At 40.2% G+C, this 6,000-nt stretch overlaps 1 pseudogene; it reads right to left on the bottom strand.

The window, feature by feature from the left end:
- Positions 1–328: 328 nt before the first annotated feature.
- On the bottom strand, positions 329–447 carry LOC122330273 (annotated as a pseudogene).
- Between the last annotated feature and the right edge of the window lie 5,553 nt (positions 448–6,000).

The following is a 6,000-nucleotide window of genomic DNA, read 5'->3' as shown; positions in this document are numbered from 1 at the left end:
TTGTACATAACACATAATCAATTCTTGTTTTACATATAAAGTTATACTATTATAATATAAAATATACTATTTGCCTTCTTGAAAACTCTTTTTTCCTCCATTCATTTCCCTTCACACATCTTTTAAGTTATTTTCTCTCATCAGTTCCTTTAATTCATTTCTCCCTGTGTCTGATTTAAAAACCATTCCCTCCGCCATATCCTGCTTGCTAAAAAACTACTTTAAAGGCAATTGAATTAAATAAGCAGTAAGGGAAAGCAAAGAGCTGGTCAAACTTTGGCCACACTAAGGGCAAGTGTATTATATAAGTAGTGAAGAAAACAAAAAAACCTTACAGCACCTGGTAATCCTAGGCAGTCGCCCATCCAAGTACTAACCAGGCCCAACTCTGCTTAGCTTCTGAGATCAAACGAGATCAAGCATGAACAGGGTGGTATGGCCGTAAGCGAGGTCAACTTCAAGAAGCCCCCTATTTGAAGGTGAGGCACACCAAAGCCCATCATACTAGATAAGTAATGAAGGAAACACAAAAAAATACTTCAAAACAAGGTACATTAAATATAAGATCATTAGGTAAGTAGTTAAAAACAGCCAAACGTTGTTTAAAGATCAGCTACTTTAAAGGCAATTGAATTAAATAAGCAGTAAGGGAAAGCAAAGAGCTGGACAAGGTTGGAGCCACTGTATTAGAAAAGTAGTGAAGAAAACCAAAAAACTTACAGCACCTGGTATTCCTAGGCAGTCTCCCAACCAAGTATTAACTTTAATGATTTTAAGAAGGGGGAAAAAAGTTAAGTTGTTACCTGCACATTGATACTCCCTCATTTATTGATGGAGCTTTAATAGGAATGTGAGTGCCATTAATGCACCCAATTATATTTGGAAACCCTGAAACAGAAAGTTATGGAAGTATGAAGTGTGTGTGCGCATAATGAATACATGTTGTTGAGGAAAATGGGACGTTTTCCCAATTTTGTAAGTTTGCCTTGTTTATTTGAGGTTATCTTGTATTTGAACACATTGTGATGCGTTACTGATTTATCAAGAAGAAGAGACCACACAGAATATTGTATTCTTTTATTTGATAAGTATTTATAAGATACACAGTACACAGGGTATTGTATTCACTTTATTGAATAGTAGAAAGACCACCACAGCATCATGTGTAAAAGTAGTTTATTGAGAAAAGACAATAGGTATGATATATGTAGCATTTAGTTAAAGTATAGCCAGAGATAAAATATGTATTAGTAAGAACTTTGAAGAATAGGAATGTTACCGTTGAGTGAATAGGAATGTTACCGTTGAGTGCTGAGTTCCCAACGCGGAGAGGAGGACATCTTAGAAAGATCTTCGCAGAAGAGCAGACTGATAAGATGGCTGTGTTTTTATAGTGAGCTTGTTGAAAGGGAGGTCTCCAGCTGTACAGGACTTTCCCAAAAAGTGTTGCCTTGCACCTGTAGTCTATATAGGAGGGTGGCACTTAGAAGTGAACCAGAAGATAAAGCTGCACCTCGGCGACACGCTTCTCCGATGCCAGACAGCCTCGCCACGATGCCTCCGAACAACCGAGCTTGCAAATTATAGAACTTTGTTTTTATTTCTATTTTATATTAGTGTTTTATTTGTAATGTATTTAACCTATAAATAATAAAACTATATCTTATTATAACCAATACGCTCGCCTGACAAAGACTCTGATTTCAAGACCTGAGCAGAACAGACCACGGAGAAGTCTTCTGTGACCTGTCTTGTGAGTATGATTAACTGCTTATTAGAGATAGGACAGACTCGACTTACTTTACCTTACCTGAGGATAAACTAAATAAGGTAGAAGGTGCAGAAGATTTGCGCACCATAAAACAATGTATAGATATCAATAATATGATTAAATATGCGTCATGGATTTTACTACAAAGGACATACCTGCCACTCTGTGGAATTCGTCTTTAAAAACAAGCAATGGTTTATGGCCAGGGAACTGTACAAAGGTGGCTAAGAACTGTTTAAGTGCCAGACATACTGAACGAACAGCTCTACACACAGTTGCCTTTCCCACATGCTCCGAATCGCCCACACTGTACAAAAAATGGCCAGACGCAATGTTTTCTGTGCTAAGCGCAGAACCGCGGTTTGTCACATTTGCGATATAAGGTTTTAAAAGACGTGTTAAATAAACTAAGGAATCTTTTGAAAAACGATAACGCTCTTTCAAATATTCATTAGGGTATGCAAACACGTCAATACGTGGTCTTATAACCCTCTCCCGACGAAAAAAACCTTGTATAATTTGTGCTTCTACGTCCACAGGATCCTCCTCAAAAGGGCACGCCATGCTCACCAACCTTCTGAAACGAAGTTACACTGAAACATAACCTGCTCCCGAGCAGGTTATCTTCAGAGAGTCAGTTGCTACGGTTACATACATACCCAGAAAGTTACCTCTGTTTTTGGAACCGAAAGTTGAGGTTATCCACGAACTTACCCTTAAACATACCCAGGTATGTCACATAACCTGCTTTCTGGAATACCCCCCCGGCTCTCTCACAGCCAAACTCCCCCATTAGTCAACCACAACAATCCCAATCACTCAATTTCTGATAAGCTACACCTGCACATAATCATCACCTCATCAAGCACCTGCATTTAAGCACATGCCACAGATTCCTCAGTGTCTGGTTTCGTTCTTAATCAAGTGGATTCATGCTAACATTCTATCGAGTTAAGCCAGCTTATACCTACCTTAAAACTTACCTTTGTATTTTCTTCCAGTTGTCTCCTGTGTCTTCCAGTTCCTTGTTGTGTGCTCCATTCAGCTCTTGGGTTGAGTTTTCAGCTTTAATTATCCTGTCAAAGCAAAACATTAAAGTTTACGACCATTCATTCCAAGTCAAAACATCTATTGGACTGTTTACTCACCTTCACACTTGCAAGTCTTCTGTTACTCCTTTGCTGTGTCAAATAAAGTTTATTGTTATTCATCTTTACTTTGTAACAGTAGATGCACTGGCTAACCTTCATGGTTTAAAAATGAAATAATTTTTGAGATAATTAATTCTCTATTACTGTGTGTGTGTGTGTGTGTGTGAGCAAGGTATGACAATTGTTCTAGTCCCTTTTCGCCCTGCAGGTGTAGTTTCAAGTTACTCTACTAACTCTGTAGTCTTTCATTCCTTATATAGACTTGCTTTGTCTCTAGTCTGCTAGTTTTGTGAATCTTCAACCCATATATGGAGTTGTCTTTTGTCCTCTCCGTAGTGGGCAGTTGAGGCATGTCCAGCTATGCAATAGAGGTCAACGCCCCATAAGGGCTATATAAGCTGATGTTTTTCTCTCTGTGTTAAGCTGCATTCTGAATAAACCAGATTTGATTTCACTCGTGTGGTTTGTTCCGACTGCTGCTTCCAGGCGCCTGAATTTGTTCTGTACTGCTGATGAACGGACACAGGGGGACGCATACACTGAAGAAGAGAAGTTCTTACAGTTCTGGGGGCTCGTCCGGGATACATCTGACCAGGTAAGAGAAAGTATAGTTTCACTACCTGAGTAGATGTATCCGCGTAAGTCAATTGTATCGTGTTTGATTAAATTCAGACTAGTTATAGTACGTGTCCGAGTCATCAGTGGTCAGAATGGGACAAACATATCCTAAACCTGAACCCTCTGAAACACCCAAAGCATGGATGGAACGTTGTGGTTGGGGATACTACACAGTTCCATATCTTGATAATTTGGCGGGGTGGACAGCGGGTACCCAGTGGTGAGATTATCCGCGTGAGGGCACTTTCGACCCAAGTCATATGAAAACAGTTTACAATTTAGTATATGGAGGAGAGGGCGACCCTGATTGGGATTACAATTATATGAGAGGAGGATATGACGTGTGGTATAAAATGGCAGAGGTTTGGAGGGAAAAGACGAATGCGTATGTTCCAAAAGCAGTTTTGAAAACTGTACCAAAACCAAAGAAAAATGATAAAGACAAACCATTGACAATGTCTAAACCGTGTGACGAGAAACCGCCGCCTTATGTTAATCAGATGCTTGCGCCACTGCCAATTAGTTGGGGCCGATTATAGATTCATTCTGCATAGCAAATTAGGCGCAGCCTACGATGAGAACGCTGTAATTAAGGTAGTACCTGTTCTCGCACCGAAATTTGACGTAGTTAAGCGCGAGGATTTAACAGAAGGAATCGGGGAAGGAAAGACCAGCAGGAAAAGGACAGTTATTGAATTTGCATGGCGTGACGATCCGGAAATGATGAGCCAACTGAGTGTACAATTAAAAAGGTATCTTTTGGATTTGAAATCTTCCAACCGTGATCTGTCACAAGTCACTAACTGTAAACAGGGCAAGGATGAGACTGTTGCATGTTTTTTCACCCGTTTTTCGGACGTGTGGAAGGTTGTGGACAGACTGGAGCTGGACAGTAATGAGCCCAACCCGATGTTCATATCTACCTTTATGTCCAACTGCCTTCCAACCCACAAGGATGTTCTGAAGTACCATCTGTGTGACAGACATAACCTGAAGGTTAAAGATGCGGGGGTCAAAATCAGAACTTTAGAGAGTGACGGTATGTTCCCTGAGTTAGGAAAACGCAACGTTGTATGTGTGTCTGTAGCTGGTGGCTATGCACCAGGTACACAAGGAGGATTTAAGAAGGTCAGGAAGCCAGGAAGGTGTAATTATTGTAACAAGCCTGGGCATTGGGCTAGAGAATGTAACAAGCGCAGATGATTCCATTCTGAGCTTAAGAAGCTTCTAATAGGTTAAATGAATCCATTTGAGTTAAATGTTGGCACACCTGTGGATGCATATAAAGGCACAGAGCCTTTCATTGATATAATGGAAAGATAAAGCGAAATCAACCAAGACATCAGAAAAGAATTGTGGACCTCCACAAGTATGGCTAATCCTTAGGTGCAATTTACAGATGTCTGAAGGTCCCATGTTCATCTGTTCAGACAATAATACGCAATTATAAAAACATGGGAATATACAACCATTATACAGCTCAGGAAGGAAACAGAGAGGACCGTTTTTTGGTGCGAAATGTGTGAATCAACCCCAGGACAACAGTAAAAGACCTTGTGAAGATGCTGGCTGAAACTGGTAACACAGTGTCATTATCCACAGTGAAACAAGTCCAGTACCACCATGAGCTGAAAGGTTACTCTGGGAGGAGAAAGCCATTACTTCAAAACCACCATTAAAAAAACCACACTACAGTTTGCAAGTGCACATGGGGACAAAAATCTTAATTTCTGGAGACATGTCCTGTGGTCTGACGAAAAAAAATTGAACTGTTTGGCCATAATGGTAAACTGTATATTTGTAGGAAAAAGGGTGAAGCTCAGAAGCCTCAGAAGACCATTCCAACTGTGAAGTATGGGGGTGGTAATATAATGTTGTGGGGCTGCTTTGGTGAAGAACTGACTGGTGCACTTAACAAAATAGATGGCAGCATGAGAAAAAAAAAATGATGTGGATATTTTGAAGCAACATCTGAAGACGTCAGCCAGGAAGTTAAAGCTTGGGCGCAAACAGGTATTCCTAATAGACAATGACCCCAAGCATAAATTAGTTACAAAGTGGCTTAAGAACAGCAGTCAAGTCAAGGTATTGGAGTGGCCATCACAAAGCCCTGATCTCAATCCCATAATAAAAATTTCTGGGCAGCACTGAAAAGGCGAGTGAGAGCAAGAAGGCCTGCAAGCCCTACCCAGTTACACCATTTCTGTCAAGACGAGTGGGTCAAAATTCCAGCAAACTATTGTAGAAAGCTTGTGAAAGAATATCCAAACAATTTTTCCCAAGTTTTGGACCAATTCTACCAAATACTAAGGAAGTGTATGTAAATCCATAAAATTATCCCTCACTTGATTCTGACAATTAACAAGTGCAAAAAATATGTTAACATCACGTCCTGGATGTCAGCAGATTCACAATTTTACAATTGCATTAGCTGAAGAGCTGTGAGACAACGGTCTTCTC

This window comes from Puntigrus tetrazona, chromosome 24 (genome assembly GCF_018831695.1).
Source record: "Puntigrus tetrazona isolate hp1 chromosome 24, ASM1883169v1, whole genome shotgun sequence".
Classification (NCBI taxonomy): Eukaryota; Metazoa; Chordata; class Actinopteri; order Cypriniformes; family Cyprinidae; genus Puntigrus; species Puntigrus tetrazona.
Note: the sequence above shows the minus strand (reverse complement) of the source record. Positions and strands in the feature narration are given on the sequence as shown.